The sequence below is a fragment of the Carassius auratus genome, unplaced genomic scaffold, assembly GCF_003368295.1.
Source record: "Carassius auratus strain Wakin unplaced genomic scaffold, ASM336829v1 scaf_tig00216727, whole genome shotgun sequence".
In the NCBI taxonomy this organism is placed as follows: Eukaryota; Metazoa; Chordata; class Actinopteri; order Cypriniformes; family Cyprinidae; genus Carassius; species Carassius auratus.
In genome coordinates this window covers 238,265-264,408 of record NW_020528709.1, presented here as the reverse complement: position 1 = coordinate 264,408, position 26,144 = coordinate 238,265, and the positions used below count along the sequence as shown (strand labels likewise).

Sequence of the window (26,144 nt, the reverse complement as noted above, 5' to 3'; positions counted from 1 at the left end):
TTTATGATTTTGAGATGCATCTTTTCAGACTGAGGACATTTGAGGGAATCAAACATAACTATTTAAAAAGATTGAAACATTCACTGATGCTCCAGAAGGAAACAAGATGCATTAAGAGCTGGGGGTGAAAACTTTTGGAATTTGAAGATCAAGGTAAATTGTACTTTAATTTGTGTACCGTGAAACATACAAGTATCTTCTGTTACTTACGAAGGGCAGAACTAAATGGAAAAAATTATATTTCAACAAAATAAGACAAATTTGGCCATCTTCATTGTGTTAAGTTTTTGACCCCCAGCTCTTAATGCCTCTTGTTGCATCAAAACGGAAATTGAATTCAGCTGAACGTACTTTACTGTTTATCACAACAAAGGTCTAAGCAAGCGCACAACACTGACAACGTATGCGATAGAGTACGAGACCAAACGTTAAATCAGCGGGAGTTAAAAGCAGATCGTAAGTGTATTTATTTCTTGTCTCATTAGTGTTTAGCGCAGTTGTCGTTGCTAGGAAACACTTGTTTGTTTACTGTGTTGAGACATGCTGCGTTTGTTCTCGTACTCTATCGCATACGTTGTCAGTGTTGTGCGCTTGCTTAGACCTTTGTTGTGATAAACAGTAAAGTACGTCCAGCTGAATTCAATTTCCGTTTTGTCGGGTTTAAAAAAGATTAGTATACCGTGGCAGCGGTCGCGGCAGCCCTCCAGTTAAGCCCTCTTCATGTGAAGACCGAAGAGTGTAAAGACCATCGACTCTACCGTGCGACTCCACCGGGCAGGGGATATAAGTATTGTTTTGATTAATCTTTTTCCTTTTCCTTGTTTCATTTCTGTTTCAGTTGTTTTTTGTTTATAACCAAATCTTACTATGTGTTTCCAGATCCCTACTATCATTACCACTTGTAAACCATGCATCACACAATGTAGACAGCACAATCTTAACAACCTGCATACTTTGCCTATGTCTGCTAATACACTACTTTCTCTTCTTATTGGTCTCTGGAATTGCCAGTCTGCTGTAAACAAAACCGATTTCATAACTTCGATTATTAGTCATTCAAAGCTTGATCTCATGGCCCTAACAGAGACCTGGATCAAACCAGGGGACACTGCTACACCTGCAGCACTCTCCAATAATTTCTCATTTTCCCACTCCCCCCGTTTGACTGGAAGAGGTGGAGGTACTGGTCTGCTCATCTCTAATGATTGGAAATTACCATAATCCTTTACCATCTTTGGGTATCAACAGCTCCTTTGAATCTCATTCAGTTACTGTTAACTACCCTTTTAAAATACATTTTTTAGTTGTCTATCGACCCCCAGGACCACTGGGTAACTTTTTGGATGAATTAGATGTGTTGCTCTCAACCTTTTCTGAGGATGGTACTCCCCTAGTTATGCTTGGAGATAGATAAACCTCTGTTTGCCGATTTCCACACTCTGCTTGCCTCTTTTGATCTCAACCGAGTGTCAACTACTGCTACTTACAAATCAGGCAACCAACTGGACCTTATTTATACACGAAACTGCTCTACTGATCATGTTCTGGTTACTCCACTGCACACGTCGGATCACTTCCTCCTCACTCTTAACTTCAACATGATCCCTGACACATCACTTACCCCTCCACATGTCATCTTTCGACGTAACCTACGCACACTTTCACCCTCCCGGCTATCTGCAATGGTTTCATCTTCACTTCCTTCCCCTAAACTGTTTGCATCTTTGGATGCTAACAGTGCTACTGATACTTTCTGCTCCAATTTTACATCTTGTTTAGACACTGTTTGCCCCTTATCTTCCAGGCCAGCCCGTAACACCCCTTCTGCCCCTTGGTTATCTGATGTTCTACGCGAACACCGTTCTAAGCTTAGAGCTTCTGAAAGGGTGTGGCGCAAGTCCAAAAATACTACTGACCTTATTGTGTATCAGTCACTCCTATCTTCTTTCTCTGCTAATGTCTCCTCTGCTAAAATGACATACTACCATAACAAAATTAACAATTCATCTAACGCACGCATGCTTTTTAAAACATTTTCCTCACTTCTTTGCCCCCCCCCCCCGCTTCATCTCTAATAGCTGACGACTTTGCAACGTTTTTCATTAATACAATTAAACACATTAGTGCACAATTTTCCACACCACAATCAGTCAAGCTCAAATCAACAGCAAACTTACACTCATTTACTTCCTTCTCTTCACTCTCTGATGCAGAAGTCTCAAAACTCATCCTTTATAATCACCCTACAACTTGCCCGCTTGATCCTATTCCATCTCATCTCCTTCAAGCCATTTCTCCTGAAGTTTTACCTGCACTCACTCACATCATCAACACTTCCCTCCACAATGGTGTTTTCCCTTCATCATTTAGACAGGCACATATAACTCCATATACATATAACTAACGAGCTGTGTTCAAACAAGTCTCTACATTTCTCACACACAACAATCTCCTTGACAGCAACCAATCTGGCTTTAGAAGTGGACATTCAACTGAGATGGCCTTGCTCTCAGTTGTTGAAGCTCTAAGACTGGCAAGAGCAGAATCCAAATCTTCAGTTCTTATCCTGCTTGATCTGTCCGCTGCTTTTGACACGGTTAACCACCAGATCCTCCTATCAACCCTACTGGCAAATGGCATCTCAGGAACCACACTTCAATGGTTTGAGTCCTTCAAAGTATCTTGGAGAGGTGAGGTGTCCAAGTCTCAACATCTAACTACTAGGGTGCCTCAGGGCTCAGTTCTTGGACCACTTCTCTTCTCTGTCTACATGGCATCATTAGGTTCTGTCATTCAGAAACATGGCTTTTCATACCACTGCTTTATTCAACATCAAGAAGATCAAGCCCTTTCTTTCGGAACATGCTGCACAACTCCTTGTTCAAGCTCTTGTTCTGTCCAGGCTGGACTATTGCAATGCTCTCTTGGCAGGTCTTTCAGCCAATTCTAATTCAGAACGTGGCAGCAAGATTAATTTTTAATGAGCCAAAAAGGATACACGTAACACCTCTGTTTATCAATTTGCACAGGCTTCCAATAGCTGCTCGCATAAAATTCAAGGCATTGATGTTTGCCTACAAAACTACCACTGGCTCTGCACCCATTTACCTAAATTTGTTACTTCAGACTTATGTGCCGTCTAGAAGCTTGCGTTCTGCAAGTGAATGTAGCTTGATTGTGCCATTCCAAACAAGTACAAAGTCACTTTTACAGACTTTTAAATTAAATGTTCCCATCTGGTTGAATGAACTCCCCAGCTCAATCCGAGCAGCTGAGTCCTTAGCCATCTTCAAGAATCGGCTTAAAACCCATCTCTTCCATCTTTATTTGACCCTTTAACTTTAAAACTCACTATTCTAATTCTATTCTTTAAAAAATCTAACTACCTTTCTAATCTTTTTTTTTATTCTATTTTCTTTTCATTTATTATGCAATTGTATATGTATGTGTGTGTGTATGTGTAAAGACCTCTAACTAGCTTGCTCTATTCTCTTATTTTTTTTTATTCTATCTGTTTTCTTTTTATTTATTATATTATTTAAAATCCCATGCTACTTGTACTGTGTTAACCTAACTGAGACTTGTTATAGCACTTATATATCATTGCTCTTTTTGTTGTTTTTGATTGCTTCCACTGTCTTCATCTGTAAGTCGCTTTGGATAAAAGTGTGTGCTAAATGAATAAATGTAAATGTAAATATATATATATATTAGGGGTGGCACGGTTAAACTTTTTCACGGATCGGTTTAATTCATGGTTTTAGTCAAGGCATGGTTTTATTCATATCGCACATTTTGCACACAAAGGTAATTCAAAGTGCTTTACATAAAAGAAAGTATAATAATAATTAAGAAAAATAATAACAAGATTAAAACAAGCAATTTTAAAACTTCTAAAATTATTTAAAAAATTACTTATTTAAAATGAATTTAAAACAGTTAGAAAATGATTTTACATAAAAAAAAAAAGAAAAAAAAAACAGTGAAAATATAGTGCAATCAGTTCGGACATTGCACAGCGCTCATTCAATAAATGCACAGCTAAACAGATGAGTTTTAAGTCTAGTTTTAAAAGTGACTAATATTAGCACATCCGATCTCTTCTGGAAGATGATTCCAACTGCAACTGTTTGTTTTCTTACTGACTATTATTGGAGCAATATCATCAATGACATTCTTAACTTTTGAGATGAAGGAATCAAGGAGAATATCAACAGAGTCTGCAGAAATGCTTGGTGTTAAAGATAGAGACTCGATAAGCAGTACACTTGTGTTCTCGTTTATGCATCTCCTTCTGACAGAGACCGAGTTTTAGAGTCACCGTTTTCGGTACAGTTCGGTATGTGCTATGTTTATGGAAAAAAAATATACTTTCTAATAAAAAAAGAAGAATAATATTCTATGCAACTACAAGCACTAGCATAAGTTTTTAGGTACAGAAATTGAATCAAGTAATCAAATGTAAACCAGCATTGCATATTGGACTGTATAAATGAAAGATTATTCTTTATTAAAGTTATAAAAGCTTTTTAATCAAGAGCAGTTAGTGATATCTTTGTTTTTTGCTGTTCGATGAATATAAAGACTGTCACTCTAAGAGAATGCACTGATACAGTAGGCCTACGTTCAACCAGCGATATCTGCTGTAGGATACTTACCAAGACGGGCATTTTTACATCATTTTTGTGTGAATTTGTCCATTTAAACACAATTCTTCAGAGAGAGCTTAATATTTGTGCACGTTCTTAGCTGCGGGTTTGTGCGCTTCAAGTGAGCCCATGCACAATTCTTCTCACTGCACGAGCTCGCTCGCATCGCTCGCTCGCATCCTTTGGCTCTAAATCTTAAACTGACAAAGCTTAAATTAGTTTAATTCCAGATGCATATTAACGTGTGCTGTTCAGGTCGCATCTGTGCCCGCCCGCTATCAGCACCCAAGGCATTCACATTCATCAAGAGTGAATGATTTGTCTAGGTTTTTTTTTTAATCGCTATTGTTGTAATATCTGGGAATCCATAATGTGCATCCATCAACAAAAACATATTAGTTGAACCCAGTTTGTTTTACGTGCTAACCATATTACAGATGCTTTGTCAGATTTAAGTTGAACCGCAGTCCCAGCGCATGCCGAACCGTGTGGGGTGACCGAATGGTTCGTTTATATATATATATATATATATATATATATATATATATATATATATATATATATATATATATATATATATATAAAACATCTGTTCAATTTCTCATCAATACAATTATCTCATCAACCAATCAGATGGCAGTTGCTTCAGTGCATTTAGGGGTGTGGTCCTGGTCAAGATAATCTCCTGAACTCCAGACTGAATGTCAGAATGGGAAAGAAAGGTGATTTAAGCAATTTTGAGCTTGGCATGGTTGTTGGTGCCAGACGGGCCGGTCTGAATATTTCACAATCTGCTCAGTTACTGGGATTTTCACACACAACAATATCTAGGGTTTACAAAGAACGGTGTGAAAAGGGAAAAACATCCAGTATGTGGCAGTCCTGTGGGCAAAAAAGCCTTGTAGATGCTAGAGGTCAGAGGAGAATGGGCCGACTAATTCAAGCTGATAGAAGTGCAACTTTGACTTTGAAATAACTACTCGTTACAACCGAGGTATGCAGCAAAGCATTTGTGAAGCCACAACATGCACAACCTTGAAGCGGATGGGCTTCAACTCATCTCCACTACAAATAGAAAAAAAAGGCTACAATTTGCACGAGCTCACCAAAATTGGACAGTTGAAGACTGGAAAAATGTTGCCTGGTCTGATGTGTCTCAGTTTCTGTTGAGAAATTCAGATGGTAGAGTCAGAATTTGACGTAAACAGAATGAGAACATTGACCCATGCCTTGTTACCACTGTGCAGGCTGCTGGTGGTGGTGTAATGGTGTGGGGGATGTTTTCTTGGCACACTTTAGGCCCCTTAGCTGAGGTGTTGTTGGCGTCTGTACTGGGTATGAGCTCCGTCACTATATTCTTTTTATCAACTATTTTTATCTTAAAACTCAATTTTATACACCATTGTTTCAGTTTCTATAATGTGTGAATATATCCTCTATTGTATTCTACAACAAAAACAATCAGAGAGCCTCGTTATCACTAGTTTTATTTTGATCTCCTGAGTCTGCTATTAGCTTATAGCCCGTTAGCATCAGCAAGAGTGGTTGCTGCTAACTGCGCTTGCATTGCTAATACTCAATTCACACACATTACCATTGCTTTACTCACTGTTACTTGATTTAATAGCGGATGAATGTCTACCTTTGATTGCAGGTGAGGACACGTTCGAGAGTGGAGAGGCAGATTCGCAACCTGGAGGTGAGGCAGGCCCAGCTGAGAGAGCGGAGAGCCGAGCTGGAATCATCCCGGGCTGACGCTCACAAGTCCGGGGTAAGTGTACAGCGTGCTGTTTACAGTCCCACCACGTCTACTCCGTGTGTTTCTCTGCACAGGCCCGGTGCACCCAGGACGCGATCTTCCCAGATGTCCTTCACTCCAGCGCCGGGACACCACAGACCCTGGGTGCATCCACAGCGGAGGACGCAAGCCAGGCCCTGGGCGACGACTTCTCCCCCTCCGGTCTTCTGATCTCCACCCAGAACCACTTCGCTCCCCTCTGCGAGATGGGACGCGACGCTGTGATCATCGGAGACTCCATCGTCTGACACATCCGTGCTACGTTAGCCGAAGGTAAAGTGCACACTCATTGTTTCCCTGGTGCTCATGTTCTCAATGTTTCTGCGCAGATACCCGCAATCCTGAAGGTCGACACAAGCCCCAGAGCAGTCGTGCTTCATGCCGGGGTTAACGACACCACGCTGCAGCAGACGGAGATGATGAAGAGGGACTTCAGGAGCCTGATCGAGACGGTCGCAGCACGACGTCCGCGGCGATGATAATTGTGTCAGGACCACTGCCCATCATGTCGATGATGACATGAAAGGTTCAGTAGACTTTTTGCTTTAAACGAATGGTTGTTGTCAGGGTGTAAATAACGGAAACTGCTATTGGTTAATAACTGGACTCTTTTCTGGGAGCATTCTAGGCTGTTTCGCACTGATGGCCTGCACCCCAGCAGAGTCGGAGTGGAGCTGCTCTCTGACAACATCTCCAGGACACTTCGCTCCATGTGACTAGTAAGACAATTCTCAAATAACAATTATGATGACTTTTGTTCCATCCGCTTAAATGTTATAAGTACTTGCGCTGTACAATCTATTAAGACTGTGTCTGTTCTCCGAATTGTGAGGTCAAAATATAAATTTAATTTAGGATCCAGAGATGGGGACTCGAGTTTGAGACTCGGACTCGAGTGCGACTTAAGTCGCACAAACAGTGACTTCAGACTCGACTTGAGACTCGTCCTCGAAAGACTTCAGACTCGACTCGGACTCGAGCTCCGGGACTCGTGAACAATGTTATTTTTAGTAAACGTCAGATGAGCTCGCTGTTAGAGTTGTGACGTTCGCGAACGAACCGATTCTTTTGAACGGCTCATAAACATGAACGATGGGAGCCGAGTCACGGCTGGAGGGGAGCCGTTCTTTCTGTCGCTCTTTTTTCTTATGCGTGTTTCAGAGCGCGTGTTTCACACAGATGCACACAAATGAGCTCCTCCGCGAGACAGAACAGTTATAGGGGGAGGGGCGCACCCAGCAAAGGCCAACCCTTTATAGCGTGATGATATTAGTTATTAGTTGTGCACGCATCCTTCATGTGAGTACTCCAGTGGAAAAAAACCTGCGTGCCTCTGTCATTGGGTAGGAGCGGAGCCATGACGTTGTGCACAGATATTCATTGCAGCCCACTTTGTTATTGTTCATTGACTTGAAGGGGCTGATGTCCTATTAGCAAAGTTTACAGTAGTAATAGTATGTAGACATTTCCATTTTATTTATTCTAATTTTATCTACTTTAAATATTTTTGGTTCTCTATCAAAATGTTCTTGTGTGATAACAATGTTCTTGTGCGGAAGTGTTTGTAGTAAAAGCTGTTTTGCACAGAAATTTATTGCAGCCGGCTTTGTTTTTGATGTTTATTTGTGAGTAGGTATTGTATGAATAACATAAGTCAGCTATACAGCCAGGACAGACAGAAGGCCATTACTGAATCCATAAATGCAAAATACAGATATTAACTTAAAAGTAAAGCATTCTTGGTGTTTTTGTCATGTTGCAATAGCCTGTTTACACTGATTATATACCAAAATCAAAGTTGATATTGTATGCTAATAAATAGAGTTGTCATAATAACATATTACATGCTTTGAATTCCTTATATATAGCTATGCAGTGTTCTAAGCAGCTTGGATGGGTCGCTGTACGTGATGCAACATTTATTATAACCAGAGACTTAATATAATAAAGAGACTTGAGACTTGACTTGGACTCTAGCTCAGAGACTTGTGAGCATCTCTGGTAGGATCTAGAAAAAAATATTATCGTGATTAAACCAGAAACGTAAAGTAAATGAACAAAAACAATTTTTAAAGTTTGGGCTCAGAAATATTAGATCACTCACACCTAAAGCTGTTATTGTAAATGAAATGATCACAGATAATAGTTTTGATGTGCTCTGCTTGACTGAAACCTGGCTAAAACCAAATGATTATTTTGGTCTAAATGAGTCCACTCCACCAAACTACTGTTATAAGCATGAGCCCCGTCAGACTGGTCGTGGCGGAGGTGTTTCAGCAATATATAGTGATATTCTCAATGTTACTCAGAAAACAGGATACAGGTTTAACTAATTTGAAATACTTATGCTTAATGTTACACTGTCAGACATGCAAAATAAATCTAACGTATCCCTTGTGCTGGCTACTGTGTATAGACCACCAGCGCCGTATACAGAATTCTTAAAAGAATTTGCAGATTTTCTGTCAGACCTTGTGCTTACAGTTGATAAATCGATAATCATGGGAGATTTTAATATTCATGTTGATAATACAAATAATGCATTAGGACTTGCATTTACTGACCTAATAAACTCTTTTGTAGTCAAGCAAAATGTCACCGGGCCCACCAATCATTTTAATCATGATGATGTTACAGATCATTTCCTTGTATCGTGCATGCTGCGTATCACTGATATTATCTATATGTCTCAGCCACTGATGGGCAGTAATGCGTTAGAAGTAACGCGTTACTTTAATCCGATTACGTTTTTCAAGTAACGAGTAAAGGCATTAGAATTGCAAAAATAGTAATTAGATTACTGTTACTTCCCCGTAAGCAGGCTGCGTTATTTAACCTTGATTTTTTTTTTTCGTGAGATTGTCTCGTGTCGTCAGTCAGTGTAGTGTTAAGCAAGAAGAGACAACAGGTAGGGCGGAAGAGAGCAAGACCATGCAGCATTTAATACTTGGAAGTACCGCCATTACTTTGAGTTTAACTCGGTTAAAGTCATTAAATCATTTAATAAAATCATTTTTATTAGTATGCTGTCATGTACAAACATTAAATAAAATTATCATGAAAGTATTTTATTTTTATTGAAATTCTGTTTCCATGTGATGCTGTCACGCTGTCTAGCCTCTGTTTCCCTGGGTATCCACTAGTGGGCTCACTTTCCCTTAGGCACTTCACCGTAGGCACTAGAATTCCTCTAGTCTTGTCCTGTCATCACAGTAATTGCACTCCTGTTAATTGCACCAGGTGCAGTAAATTTATTGGCATTAGCTTCCCTAAAAATACCAGTCTTTTCCTGTTGTTTGTATGGAGTCCTTACCTTTCATGTTTCAGCCTTCTCGTCCTCCGAGATTCTCCTTTGTTTTCTCGTCCTCCGAGATTCTCCTTGTCTTCTCGTCCTCCGAGTTCCCGTTCCCGTTCCCGTTCCCTTTCCTGTTTGCTCTTTTGTTTATTTGTTTAGTTATTTTGGACTGCTTGTTTGGTTTTGACCTTGACTTGTTTCGACCACGATTTGGATTATCCTAATAAATACATCTGAAATTGGATCTACTCTCTCCTGTGTCTCAATGAACACAATCGTCACACAAGGACTCCGGCACTTGAAATCCAGCAGTATGTTTTTTGATACTTCCTCCCCAGCCACTGAGCGGGATAGAGGAAATGGTTTTGAGGGTACCCGCCTGGTCGTGTTCCGTGGGACCAGGGGAGGTCGCTCAGGAGTGAGTGGTCGAGAGGAGGTCCGGCATCGCTCTCCACTGTGGCCCCCCGTCGACCCTGGGTTCGGATGGGAACCGCCGTCTCACCATTGCGGACAGAGAGGGGAGAGGAGAGGAGGCGCAAGTCTGCCGAGCCAGCACCGCTTTCAGCCTTCTCGTCCTCCGAGATTCTCCTTTGTTTTCTCGTCCTCCGAGATTCTCATTGTCTTCTCGTCCTCCGAGTTCCCGTTCCCGTTCCCGTTCCCTTTCCTGTTTGCTCTTTTGTTTATTTGTTTAGTTATTTTGGACTGCTTGTTTGGTTTTGACCTTGACTTGTTTCGACCACGATTTGGATTATCCTAATAAATACATCTGAAATTGGATCTACTCTCTCCTGTGTCTCAATGAACACGATCATCACAGAAAGACTCCGGCACTTGAAATCCAGCAGTATGTGTTTTGATACTTCCTCCCCAGCCACTGAGATAGAGGAAATGGTTTTGAGGATACCCGCCTGGTCGTGTTCCGTGGGACCAGGGGAGGTCGCTCAGGAGTGAGTGGTCGGGAGGAGATCCGGCATCGGAGTCAAGTCAGGTGCCAGTTGACTTTCCAGAGTTGAGTCAGGTTCCTGTTGACCTTCCAGAGTCAGGGTCAGTCACCGTTGACCTTCCAGAGTCAGGGCTAGTTCCTGTTGACCTTCCAGAGTCGAGTCAGGTACAAGTTGACTTTACAAAGTTGAGTCAGGTTCTGATTGACGCTCCTGACTCGGGTCAGGTGCTCGTGGACCCTCCAGAGTCAGGGTTAGTCACCGCCCACTTTCCAGAGTCAGGGTTAGTCACCTTTGACCTTCCAGAGTCAGGGCTAGTCACTGTTGACTTTCAAGAGTCAAGACTAGTCACCTTTGACCTTCCAGAGTCACGACTAGTCACCAGAGTCAAGGCTAGTTACTGTTGACCTTTCAGAGTCAAGTCACTGGTGATCTTCAAGGACAGAGTCAAGTCACCGGTGGTCTTCAAGGACAGAGTCAAGTCACTGGTGATCTTCAAGGATCGAGTCAAGTCATCAGGGTTCTTCATGGGAGAATTCAAGTCACCAGTGATCTTCATGAACAAAGGCAAGTCACCATTGATCTTCATGAACGAATACAAGTCACCAATGATTTTCATGAACAAATGCAAGTCACCAATAATCTTCATGAGCAGAGTCAAGTCAGCATTGATCTTCTGGAACCCAGTAGAAACACCATGAGAGTACCAGAGTCTCGTCATTTCTCTGTTGAACTATCGGAGCCTCTCCACGTCTCTGATGAACTACCAGAGCCTCCCCACGTTTCTGCTAAACTATCAGAGCCTCTCCACATCTCTGATGAACTACCAGAGCCTCTCCACGTATCGGCTGATCTACCAGAGTCTCTCTCGCCTCTGTGGAACTTCCAGAGCCTTGTCACGTCTCAGTCAAACTCTCTGAGCATCCGACTGATCCTGTTGTGGCCACGGAGGCTACCCTTAACTTGTTCATGTTCTTTGTTTCGGACTTGCCCAATCAGAGTTGTCCTCCTGTCCATTCGAACACACGGATGTGGTGGTCTTTTGCTCCGCCCTGGGGGGCGTCTGTTTGGACCGCACGGATGTGGTGGTCTTCTTCTCCGCCCGGGGGGGCGTCTGGTTCGGCCGCACGGATGTGGTGGTCTTCTGCTCCGCCCTGGGAGACGTCTGCTTTGACCGCACAGATATGGTGGTCTTCTGCTCCACCCTGGGGGGCGTCTGTTTCGGCCGCACAGATGTGGTGGTCTTCTGCTCCGCCCTGGGGGATGTCTGCTTTGATCGCACGGATGTGGTGGTCTTCTGCTGTGCCCTGGTGGGCGTCACATGATGTCCTTCTTGGACTTGGTGTTTTTGTGTTTGTTTTTTTTGTTCTTCTGTCTGTTTTCCTCCTATGGACCTGGCCCTCCGTCCCTCCCCCTGATCCTCCGCCGGTCCACCTCCCTCCTGGGTTTCTTGTCTGTGTCTTTCGTTCTGTTTCCCTCTAAGGACCTGGCCCTCCGTCCCTCCCTCTGATCCTCCGCCGGTCCACCTCCCTCCTGGGTTTCTTGTCTGTGTTTTTCGTTCTGTTTCCCTCTAAGGACCTGGCCCTCCGTCCCTCCCCCTGATCCTCCGCCGGTCCACCGCCCTCCTGGACTCCTTGTTTTGTGTTGCACTTCTCTTGTCTCTGTTTCCCCATTCTACCTGGTCCTCTTGTCTCTGTTTTCCCCATTTTACCTGGCCCTCCGTCCCTCCCCCTGGTCCTCCGCCGCTCCACCTCCCTCCTGGTCTCTTTGTGTTTTTGGTTTTCCCTTGGGTTCGGGTGGAGCATCTGGCAGCTGCTCCGTGGAGGAGGGGGTAATGTCAAGCTGTCTAGTCTCTGTTTCCCTGGGTGTCCACTACTGGGCTCACTTCCCCTTAGGCACTTCACCGTAGGCACTAGTCTTGTCCTGTCATCACAGTAATTGCACTCCTGTTAATTGCACCAGGCGCAGTCAATTTATTGTCATTAGCCTCCCTAAAAAAACCAGTCTTTTCCTGTTGTTTGTATGGAGGCCTTACCTTTCATGTTTCAGCCTTCTCATCCTCCGAGATTCTCCTTTGTTTTCTCATCCTCCGAAATTCTCCTTTGTCTTCTCATCCTCAGAGTTCCCGTTCCAGTTCCCTTTCCTCTTTTGTTTATTTGTTTATTTATTTTGGACTGCTTGTTTGGTTTTGACCTTGGCTTGTTTCGACCACGATTTGGATTATCCTAATAAATACATCTGCAATTGGATCTACTCTCACCTGTGTCTCACTGAACACGATAGTCACAGATGTTTGGTGTGAGGAACAGATCCAAATTCAAACTGCATTCGTTTGCGATATGTATCTCCTTCATGTGTAGCTATAGTAACTATTTAAAAATGTGCTGTTAAGAAGTTTTACAACAAGTTTTACGGCAGCGATATCAAACACTCATTGGCTCTTGCTGATGCCGTGTTTCCGGTGATGCGTGTTTTGAATGAGAAATGCGTGCCTTGAGGGAGTGGATCGGCATAGTATTTTCAGCGTTTAACAACTTAAATTAATCCCTGCTCCTCACGATTCTATTATATTCTGCCTGAGAGGACTGCAATGCATCGTCAATTTAACGACTGTGGTACAACTTTATGATTAAGTTACATGTGTCTATCTGTTATGTTTCTCTTATAGACTGTATACCTTATAAACTCACTCTTTATTGGTTGATTTGTTCTTTATAAAAATAAATAGAAAAACCAATGCAATAAGTTTTTTTATTGCAGAGTTACATGATGAGTGGGTTTTAAGTCTGATTTTCTATTTAGTTTAATGTACTTTATTGGCATAGTTTGTGTCTACATTAAAGCATATCACAAAATGAATAATTTCGATCATAGTAATATACAAGGTAATAATACCAATAATTTAAAAAAAAAATTCTGTTTCTGGGCCGACACTGCTTGCTGTCTGGGTTGGGTTTGGGCTATATAAGTCTCAGGTGTGGCTCAGATTTAGGAATTCTGGTTTACTTAAGGCTGATATAATAAATAATTGGCACCAATCATAAAACCTGTTTTGGCCTAGTTCAGGGCCAGCTAAGGCTGATTAACTGGCTGAGATGCCAGCCGGTTATGGCCCGAGTCTTTAATCCAGTTCTGGGCCACTTCAGGGCCGTAATTCTTTGTGGTTCTTGGGCCGAGGGAAAAATCATTGTGTGGCCCGGATCTGGGCCAGAAGACATTTGCTATGTGGGTAGAGCGGCAGAGTGCGCTTATGCACATCCTGTGTGCAGAATGATGAGCTTAAAACAACATGGAGTCACAGTGTACAGGCTGCGCAACCCTCCGAGTCCACATAGAAAAGTTAGTACAACACAAAAGCTGCTCTGCTGGTGTTCATCTTCAGTTCTCTCTTCACAGCAGTTCAGTCAGTATACTGTTTGAGTAAATTCATTACTCCGGGATATTGGATTATTTCGACACAAAAGGATTGTTGGCCATGTTAAAAAAGTTAATTATTTATGGATTAATGCTTACTGGAGATGCAAACCGGTTCAAACGATTCAGTGTGCTCTTGAAGGGAGTTTCATTGTTTTGACTGTAACTGAACGCGACACACAGTTTGATTGCTGAATAAAGGATGACAGAGAGCCGCAGTGGAAAGAATAATTTATATGAACATGAATTTAATGAGCTTAAAATAACATGGAGCCACAGTGTGCAGGCTGTGCAGCCCTCCGAGTCCACATAGAAAAGTTAGTACAACACACAAGCTGCTCTGCTTGTGTTCATCTTCAGTTCTCTCTTCACAGCAGATTCAGTCAGTATACTGTTTGAGTAAATTAATTACTCCGGGATTTTGTTATATTTCGACACAAAAGGATTGTTGGCCATGTTAAAAAAGTAAACAATTTCAGTTCAAACGATTCAGTGTGCTCTTGAAGAGAGTTTCATTATTTTGACTTTAACCGAATGCGAAACACAGTTTGATTGCTCAATGGAGGATGACGGACAGCTGCAGTGGAATGAAGAATTTATGTGAACTTGAATTTAATGATTTCAATATTAATCTGTACATCACATGGAACTATGAAGCAGCATCATAACACTTGAAATATGTTTGGTGCTTTATTCGGATCGATGCATCCCTACTTTTAGCAGCATCAGTCACATGCTCAAAGGATCTCCCTTGTGAATTCAATTCACTGGAGACACGCACTGGTTCTAATTCGAGAATGAATCTTTTGGTGCGATCTGCGAACTGATTTAAAAGGTTCATTGAAAATAATCAGTTTATTTTTGAATCAGACACCGCTTCTGCATGTCGGAGCATGTGATATATTCTAAGGATTAAAGATATGTTTTATGAAATGTTGTGAAGTAAAAAATATGATCCTATGCTTTGGAATGTAGTGAAGTAAATGTTACCCAAAATAAAACTACTCCAGTAAAGTACAGATGCTTGAAAAATGTACTTAAGTACAGTAACGAAGTTAAGCTACTGTCCACCACTGCTGAAAAAGTTGTTACCTGTAGCAGAAGAAATGCTTCTCAATATGATTAATTCATGTAATTTTTAGGTCACGTCCCAAAAACATTCAAGCTGGTGGTTACCACCACTAGATTTTAGTAAACTGGGAAATTACAGACCCATTTCAAATCTTCCATTTTATGTCTAATTTTTTTTCAATTAATTGTGTCTGCCCAGTTGTTCTCTTAGCTGTTATAAAAAATTATCTCTATAAAAATTTCAGTCAGGTTTTAGGCACAACATAGCACAGAAACTACACTTGTTAAAATTACAAATGACTGGCTTCTTGCATTAGACCAAGGATGTATCTTATTGAACTGCATCGTTTTATAGACTCATAGACTGATTACAAAATTATACAGGTATTCAAGGGCAGGCGTTAAGATGGTTTCGAGCCTATCTGTCCGATCACTATCACTGTGTTTTATTTAAATGGGGATTCTTCTCAATTATTACCAGTAAAGATGGAGTGCCACAAGGATCTGCCCTAGGTCCTCTGCTATCTTCAATATACATGTTGCCCCTTGATAATATTATTAGAAAATATGGGATTAGTTTCCACTGTTATGCTGATAATACTCAACTATATATCTCAACTGTCATGATTCTGCCTTCGTGTCCTTGATTTTTTTGTAGTCTTGAGGCAGGATCATGACAGGCCCGTGTTTTGTGTGCAAGCACATGGCCTTGTCTTTGGGCCATGTGCTTGTGTTGTCTCGCTTCCTTGCCTCGCCCCTTTGTTATCCTAGTTTTGTCATTATTGCTTTACCTGTGTCACCTGTTATGTCTTCATTAGTCTCCCTATTTCTATCCCCTTGTGTTCACTGTCTTGCGCAGTTCATTGTTACACCTTGACTTAATGTTGTGAGACCTGTTGATTGTTTTTTTCCTGTAGTGTTAATACCAGATCGAAGAATTTCTTGTTTTATTGTTTGTTTCCAGTCATAGTCTTGTCAAGTTATTTGCCCCCTCGTGGGTTTTGTTTTCCCTTTTTATCTCAAATAAACCCTGTGTAGTGGATTCTGTCTGCACCTGAGTTCATCCCTAACCTCCATGTGACATCAACAAGATGAAACTTCTAAATTACCTAAGTTAACTAGAGTGTGTAACAAATGTAAAAGATTGGATGATCAATAATTTGATTCTATTAAATTTTGATAAGACAGAGATATTACTTATTGAACCAAAAAAAAAAAAAAAAAGTACACAAAATCTCTTGGATTACAATTTGCAACTAGATGGATGTACTGTTAAAAAATCTGGGTGTTCTATTAGACAGCAACATGTCTTTTGAAAATCACATTGAAAATCATATTTCCCATGTTACAAAAACAGCATTCTTTCCTCTTAGAAACATTGCCAAGCTACAACACGTTTCCTTTTCGCTTTAGTATCCTTTATATTTTTAATATTTTTTTTTTTTCTTTTGTTTCCTTTAGACTGGACTATTGTAATGCACTGCTAGGTGGTTGTCCTGCGTCCTCAAAAACAAGAAACAGTCCAAAATGCATTGGCTAGAGTCCTTACCAGTTCAAGAAAATATGATCATACCCTAATTTTACAGTTGGTTACCTATTAAGTCCCACATCAGTTACAAAATATTAATACATACCTATATTACGACTATATAACTAGTCGTCTACCAGTCTACAATCAATAACGCAACTTAAGGTCACAAAACTCTGTACTTTTGGTAGTACCTAGGATAGCAAAGTCCACTAAAGCCACGTTTCCACCGGAAGGTCCAGAAGGTCCCTGCTGGTGAGGTAGTACTTTTTTTAAAGTTCCGGAATTCTTGGGCACTATACATGCTGATTGGTTGAGTTCACGCAGCATTGTGATTTCAAACATTTATTCAGATCATTTTCAAAATATAACTGTTACTGTGTCATTAAAAAATGCAATTTTAAAAGTATTTCAGGTGAGAATGTAGTTTTTTAAAACTCAAATCTGCGTTTTTTTTATAAAGACAGCGGCTATTTAAAAATGTGTTTTCACAGATTTTGGAGGCGGTCAGCTCCACGCGATCAGCAGGAGCTCAGAGATCATATATCTGCCTAAAGCAGTCTCTACTCAGCTAGTCCTTTTGGCATTCACCGCTGGCTCTGATGTCTCTTTAGTGGTTAAACATCAAATATATTTAGTTTTGGGTAAATCTAACAGATATGGCCTGTATTCAATTTATCTATATGTTAAAATAAAAATAAAAAGAGGCAATTGATATAATATTTAGTTTCATTGTAATGGCTGTATATATATATTCCCTTAACTAAGTACATTTCCGCAGCTATTATTATCTTTAAATGAAAAACGAAAGCAGGCAGTGGTATTTCATAGCCTTTTTAGTTTTATTGTAAATATACAGTGAGGAAAATTGCAGTAGCTAAGGTGAGCTGACTGGTGTTAACAAGTACGCTGCTGTTTGCAGAATTACCGAATTTGCGCCAACGCGGACATCACACTCCCGAGTCGAATGTGCAGAGTCTGAACTACAGAGGATGAAATTTGCATAATTTGTATTGAGAAACACGTGCAGACCTATGTCACCAGACTATTTGCCTAATCTCCACGGTACTTTAGACCTAGGTGGAAACGCAGAAAGTAACAGGTCTGGGGGGAAAATAGTTCCTGGTACAATTGTTCCGGGTAATTTCAATGGAAACACGGCATAAAGTATAATGAACTGTTGTAACGAATTTGTTAAATCAAATATATGAAGTCTTTATTGCATTGACCTTTTTTTGTATGAAGCAGTTAAAGGACTTTTATTATGAAGTTAACTTAATGAGCAAATTGGAACCCTATAAAGACCGACACCTTTCCGCTATTTAAGTGTGTGTGTGTGCTTTGTGATGGACTCAGCCTGCAGTTTGTGCCGTCTTTAAATCATTAAAGGATCAAAGTTACAGGGAGCATTATTTGAAATTTAAGGAGGATGTTATCGAAAGGGGAGAGGCAGAGGAAGTTAAAGATGTTGAGAGTGAAGGCAACAAGTGGTATGTAGGGCTGTGACTGTTGCCCTGACAACCGCGTCACCGCGGTGGTCTGTTGCTACCGCGGTTGTCTACTGCCACCGGCGGTAGTGCACAAACTCTATAGCAAGCATAATACAAAGTTTTGTATATAAGTGTAATAACTGTAATAGTCTATAGTAATTAACAAATTACCTCAAACACAGTGTTTCCTTTAGATTTGCAGATTTGAGCGCAATAAAATACAGTTTATGCATTCAGCAAATTAATTTACTGTTGGGCGATGGATTTTGTTGGGAAAGAAAATACTACATCGCCGATCTGGAGTCATCTGCATTCATGTCACCCATCAGCGTTTGCACAAGTTCTCGTGATCGCAAATGCTGGCTGGTCAGGTTTGGTGAGGCTTTCTCCAAACTGGCCAAATACAAACAAGACAGCGATAAATAAAACATGGTAACAAGAAATATGGCAACGATTCCTATTTCAAAGAGAGCTCGTGCAGATGAGGAGTTACTGAGCTTGCTTGGTGGCGGAAAAGTGCTCCCCGGGTGCCGCAGCATAAATGGCTGGCCACTGCTCCGGGTGTGTGTTCACAGTGTGTGTTCACTGCTCTGTGTGTGTGCACTTCGGATGGGTTAAATGCAGAGCACAAATTCTGAGTATGGGTCACCATACTTGACTGAATGTCACTTCACACTTTATTTTGCAGTTTGATATGAAAGGATTCGCACAAAGGAAGCACGGACAAAGTGAAGTGGAGCACGTGTCTGAAATGTCTCCTGTTCAGTCATTCTGCAACTGAATAAATTCACTTCTTGCCTTCGTTAAAGAGCAAATTTTGACATTAATACATTTATACGTTAACATATATATAAATTTTTTTTTTCAACACCGCGCCACCGGCGGTTGTTGGTCCATGACTACCGTGGTGGTAAAAATCAGCCCCCTTCACAGCCCTAGTGGTATGTTCCCCATCACGGTGTTTACCATCCTAAGAAACCAGACAAATTGAGAGTTGTTTTTGATTGTTCTGCGAGGTATAATGGAATCAGCTTAAATGATTATTTCCTTCAAGAACCTGACTTGATGAACAATTTAACTGGTATTCTTCTCAGATTTCGTCAACACCCTATTGCTTTAATATGTTATGTAGAGAAAATGTTCTATCAGTTCCATGTGTGTAAGGCAGATAGAGATTTTCTGCGACTCTTGTGGTGGACAAATGGAGATTTCAAAGAACAACCTCAAGAATACAGAATTAGAGTTCATCTCTTTGGAGCGTCTTCGTCTCCAGGATATGTGAGTTATGGATTGAGGCATTTGGCTGAAGGTAATCGAGATCAGTATCCCTTGGGCTTTGACTTTGCAATAAATAATTTTTATGTAGATGATGGTGTTACAAGTGTACAGACAACTGAGAATGCAATTCAGCTTGCTCGAGAAGCCCGAGAACTCTGTGCTACTGGTGGTATTGGACTTTACAAATTTGTGTCCAGTGATAAAGCTGTCTTGGAAAATATCCCTCCTTCAGAATGTGCTAATGATATAAGAGAACCAGACCTTTCATTTGATGAATCCTTGATAGAGCGAACACTGGGGATTCAGTGGAATGTGGAACTTGACTGCTTTAATTTTGGTGTTTGTCTCAAGGAGCTGCCAGTAACTCTGCGCGGAATCCTATCTACGATTGCATCATTGTACGACCCATTAGGGTTCTTAGCTCCATACATCCTCCGTGGAAAGAAGATACTACAAGAAGTATGCAGACAGGGTATAGGCTGGGATGACCCACTGAGTTTTGAGCTGCAGCCAAGGTGGGAGTGTTGGAAAAAGGATTTGAGCAACTTTAAGAAAGTGACTCTTCCCGGCACATGTGCTCGTCCTGAGTTTGGAAAGGTAAAGGAAGTAGAGCTGCACCATTTTCCACATGCCTATATTCCTAGTGGATATGGACAGTGCTTTTGTACAGTTTTTTGTATGGAGCAGTTAAAAGACTTTTATTATGAAGTTAACTTAATGAGCAAATTGGAACGCCATAAAGAGCGACACCTTTCCGCTATTTAAGTGTGTGTGTTTGCTTTGTGAAAGACTCAGCCTGCAGTTTGTGCCTTCTTTCTCTTCCTTTTATATTGTACTTGTGCGCCTCACTGAAAAGGGTAATAAGGTAAATGATTTTTTAATTTGTGAGATGCATAATATAATGTCAGGTTTTGTATTTGGCTTATGTATTGTTGAGCAACATTTGGACATAAGAAACCAATTCCCTTTTCACATACCTATATTCACAGATAGTTCGAAGGTGGAAAATCATGTAACAGCAGCAATGGTGACTGGACATCAACGCTATGGAATCCGTATTCCAAAACAGTGCTAATTTTTTTCTGCTGAAGCACGTGCTTTACTTTTAGCTTTGGAGCATATTGAAAATGCACAACAAAAAAATTCTATAATTTTTACAGACTCGAAATCTTGTCTTCAAGCATTGGACACTTTAAAAACTGATCATCCTTTAGTGGGCTGCATCTTAACAAAATTGGATTATCTACTAAATCAGTTCTTCAGTATTATCTTTTGCTGTGTTCTAGGACATGTTGGACTTTCAGGAAATGAACGAGCTGATGCAGCTGCTAAGGATGCTCTTAATCAGGAAGTTAATAAATGTCAAATTCCTCTTTCAGATATGAGACCGATTATTAATCAATATATTTTAAATAAGTGGCAAGAAGAGTGGAATATGTACAAGAATAATAAATTGTATGGAACTAATCCAGAAATTACAAATAGACTTTTTATCAATTTTAAAAATAGACTTGATCAAGTTGTCTACACTAGATGTCGTATGGGTCACACAAGTTTGGCCCATGCGTTTTTGCTTAAGGGTGAAAATCCAACTCTATGCATGTTTTGTAAAATACCCTTATCTGTTAAACATTTTATTGGATTGTCCTGGACTTATTACAAGCATAATTCTCTTTTATGAAGTTACTTCACTTACGGACATATTTAATGAGATTATGCCTGAAAAGGTTTTGGATTTTTTTAGCATGTGTTAATTTAAAAAAAATCTTATATAATATGACTTGCTGTGTTTATTTGTTTTGTTTTATTTTTTATTGTATTGATATGATATTTGTATTTTTGTAATTGTATTTTTGCCATGAAAATAGCTTTGAGTGCTGACTCAATTAAATAAAATAATCTGAATGTATTGTTTTTTGTTTGTAGTTCTTACGGTGTCTACTCGAATGTCAACGTATTAAATCATTTCAGTGGGGTAGCAACATAAAGGAGGTAGAGATTTTATGCATTTGGCTCCCAAACTCTGGGATAGCTTTCCTGAGAAAGCCTTCCTCTGTTTAAATCTAGATTAAAGACACTTCTCTTTGGCCAAGCATTCAAGTTATGCTATCATAATCTTGTTTTTGAGTTATATTTGATCAAATGCACATTATCCTTCTTCAGCTTGGGTTAAAAAAATCTGTTTTGCTTTGTTGGAAGAGCAGCAATGCTAGTTGTCTCTATTTGTTTCTCTGTTTTTCCCTAGGGGCTAGGATTTACACAAGCTTCAGTCTGCATTCAGAACACCTGAGAAGAGATGATGCCAACCCCTCAGAGGACCTCAGATGATGCCAACCCTGAAACAACTTACAGAACTACCAAATTTTGCTATAAGTTTGATTGCATCATATAATAATTGATTTTAATAGTGTTCATCGTCTGTTTGATTACGTAGATCACATAGAATCATCAAATCGACTCTTTGCGTGTGTTTTTTATTTATTTATTTTTTGTAAATTCCATGCTTTCCTGCAAGGGCACTTTTGATACTTTTTATATAGCAACCACTTACACTGCTCAAATTCACTCAATTTTTTATTTATTCACAGTTAAAGTGTGACAAAAGTTAACAAAATCTTGTACCTTAATAACACTTGAGGGTTAACAAGTTGTGACAGAACCATCAGCGCCATTTTAGAACGGGGTATACAGTTTATACTTAAACTCTGTTCGTTTAGTTAAACGTACGATACTTGCATTGCCTTGGCCATTGAACAAGCATCCAGATGCAGTCTCAGATGAAAGTGTGCGGGTGTTGGAATCGCAATAACGTTCTTCTGGGTTTGAAGAGTGATGAATTCCAAAAGACGTTATTCTGACTCTGTGATGGTCAGGAGAATTTTCTCCCAGATGGGAAGTGAAGACTTTGCTGTAGTTGAGGACTGCAGGCCCAGTGAAAGATGGAAGGTGGTGAGAGCAGAGACAAAAGCCAAAAACCCCAAAACCCAAAAAGCTAGGCAGGTCACTAATGTGAAGGCTTTAAGTTCGATGCAGGTCACACCTCTGCAAGATCAAAGAGCCAATGGTGTCTTGAACATTTGAAGGGAAAGTGTATGACTCTTTGTCTTCGAGCATGATATTTTGCATATGTAACTGGTTTGGGTGCTAATGCAAAACTATTAGAGATTCTTCGACTAACATGTTGCATGCATAGCAACATATAATATATTCTAGCATTTAAATCAATTGCCTGCTTATTGACCACGATATCTTCTCTCTGTTTGCATCTGTTTGTGCTGTTGTGCTTAACAAAACTCTGCACATGGATTCAAACCCACAACCGTGTCAGTCCTCGTTACAGAATACTTCGCCTGACCAGAATCAAGCAGAGTTGACACAACTACAGGACCGCGTTCACTTATCAGAGCAAGATGATAAAGGAGTTCCAGGGCCAACTCTCTTCTCTGCAAACGGCAAAATAAAACATCTAACATGCTACATTCAATCCATCCCACCGACCAGGCCTGATCCCGTAAGATTTTCTCTACCAGATAAGTTTGATGGTTCAACTGAAAAATGCAGGTTTTTTTTTTTTTTTTTTTTCGTCAGTGCTATCTATTTTGGTAGCCAGCCTGAGGCGTTTCTTAGAGACTCGACTAAGTGCTAGTTTATGATGTCATTGTTAACGGGAAGAGCTCTCGAGTGGGCATCAGCTGTTTGGGACCAGAATGATTGTATAAGAACCTCATTTGATTACTTCTCCAAACAATTACGTTACGTATTTGAATATCCAGTCATGCCGTCTTGTCCTGCCAAGGAGCCAACCCACAGCTATGGAAACTGCACAAGCATTGTTTCACCATGTTTTCTGTGTTTATGGAATACCAGAGGATATAGTTTCTGATAGGGGTTCACAATTTACATCTTGTGTGTGGAAAGCATTCTGCAAGCAACTGGACATTAATGTTAACTTAACATCTGGCTATCACCCCCAGGCTAATGGACAGGTCGAGAGATTAAATCAGGAATTGGGGTGTTATCTCAGATCTTATTGTTGTCGGGAACAACAACGTTGGAGTGACGTTTTACCTTGGGGGGGAATATGCACAGAACTCACTCACTCATTCATCTACAGGACTCACCCCCTTCAAGTGTGTTCTAGGTTATCAGCCTCCCATGTTCCCTTGGTCTGGGGAACCTTCTGAAGTGCCTGCAGTGGACGAATGGGTCAGAAAAAGTGAATGTGTGTGAGACAGTGCCCATGTGTGGCTGCAAAGGGCGATTAGAGCCCAGAGGATCAAGGCAGACCACAGGAGGGGCCCCCATCCCAGCTATCAGCCGGGCAAGAAGATCTGGTTGTCTATTTAGGATCTACAGTTGCAGCTCCCCAGCAGGAAGCTCAGCCCACGGTATGTAGGCCCATTTAGTATCTTACGACAGATTAGTCTAGTAATTTACAGGCTAGAGCTTCCTGCTCATTACCATATCTCTCCTTCTTTTCATGCATCTCTGTTGAAATCGGTCAACCCTGCTTCCGGCCCCACTACTGAGGAGAGAGAACCTCCTCTGCTTCTTTACATTGATGGAGCTCCAGCTTACTTGGTAAAGGAGATTCTGAATTCCAGGCGTCATGGGGTCCGGTTGCTATACCTGCTAGACTGGGAATGCTATGGTCCAGAGGAGAGATCATGGGTGGCGGCCAAGGACATTCTAGACCCGTCGTTGACCCGGGAGTTCCACCAGGCACACCCTAAATGTCCTGCACCCAGACCAAGGGTGACGGCCACAGAGAACAGAGGTGTTCATAGGGGGAGAGATTCTGTAACATTTACATCCGCCATTCATTCAACCGCCAGAGGGAGCCGTCTCCCAAATACTGAACACTGCTACTTCTTCTCTCATTACTTCCTGCTTGCATCTGTTATAAGCCATGTTGTTTGTGCATTATGTTGCAAAGTATTGCCAGTTTACCCTGTCTCTACCAAGCATTTTTCATAGTCACAGATTGTTTGCTTGTGTATATCTTTTGCCTGCCTTTGACCTTGTCTTTTGGATTATTGTTTGTGACCCTTTCCCTGATTATTGACCACGATATCTGATCTCTTGTTTGTGTTGTTGTGCTTAATAAATCTCTGCACATGGATTCAATCCACAACCGATCAGTCCTCGTTACAGCGTAAAACAGTATACAATACAAAATACAATATGCAAAAACAGTAATAATATACACAAGGACCCAAGGATATGTGAGTCAATTCAAAGAAAGGTTTGTATCTGAATTGATTAGAGAACAGTCCATTTCTATGGGCATTACATGTCTTTCTCATGAGGATAATGAGTAAGAGTTGCTTTGCCCGCATTTCTTGAGCAATAAACCCAGTGCTGTCATATGATTTGTCTTTGGTTGCCCTGGAAGCAGAGGCCTGTTCTGCCTTTTTGAGGTGTAAGTTGCATTTCGGGGGGAGGCTCCATAGACCCTCATTGTTGTTTGGGTGAGGGGTGTTATGGATTAGTTATTGAATATAACAAATAATTGTGTTTGTGACTGGTCCACACGCAACAGAATCTTCTTGGTGCTTTTTGGCAAAACTCAGTCGTGACTGCATGTGGCCTTTCTTGGGGAGTGTTACATTGGTATTAACATATGACCTGTACCTGGATATTGTCCAGGTACAGGGAGGGTCTTTGTTGTACCAAATACCTTCCACTTCACTCTGCTTATAGGCATTGATAAAGCCTTTGAATTTTTAATTTGTCCCTTTCCACAATTTATCCCAGGAGATCTTTTGACAGTGACTTGCCACCCATAGTTGATTGTTTGCTTCAATTGTTCTACGGAAGACTGAAATGCTCCAGCAAAGCTCTTTTATTATCAGCTAATCAAAATGACCACAGCTGATCACAGCTAAAAGTCAAATGGCCTTGTTTGTTATTGAGATGATTAGCTACATCTGATTGAGTTTACAAGTCATTTTGATCCTTTTTTTTATTTTTACTTTTTTTTCTGACATGTTGGCATTATATCTTTCACTTGGACGAGCAGCAAATCTTAATATTGTAATGATGTCTTAAGGATCATGTGACACTGAAGACTGGAGTAATGATGCTAAAAATTAAGCTTTAAAATCTGAGGAATACATTTTATTTTAATATATATTCAAATAGAAAGCAGTTCTTTTAAATAGTACAAATATTTCACAATATTTTTGCTTTTGTTGTATTTTGGATCAAATAATCTTGGTACCTTGGTGAACAGAATATAATAATAATAACAATAATTATGACTTAGTTATTATATGTTTTTTTATGAATATGGATTTTGTTTTTATTTTATTTTCATTTTTTTATTACAGTTGTGGAAATATTATTATGGATGCACAAAAGTTCAGCTGTGCCTTTAATATAAATATTTGTGTTGGCAAAACTAAGCAAAAATAGACAATATTGTGTCTAAAGTATAACATCAAAGCTCTGTATGCTTTGGAATTACTCGCCGCTTCAAGTCAAACACACCTTACTAAATGTAAGATGACATACGTGGGTCTTGGAGTGTGGATGGGTCAGGTGCATTAATTGCATTAATTTTTTTTTAAATTAGAATAATGTGTTAAATAGACATCCCTAATATATAGATCAGTATAACAACATTGCAGAGGACATAGAATCAATCACACCCTGTTTCAGAAACATGACCAGTGTGA

The 26,144-nt window shown here is 40.5% G+C and overlaps 1 protein-coding gene across 1 annotated transcript in view; it reads right to left on the bottom strand.

The window, feature by feature from the left end:
* mrc1a (mannose receptor, C type 1a) overlaps nt 1-26,144 on the bottom strand; it is a 183,401-nt gene that overhangs the window by 10,487 nt on the left and 146,770 nt on the right. The gene's annotated exons all lie outside the window — the stretch shown is intronic.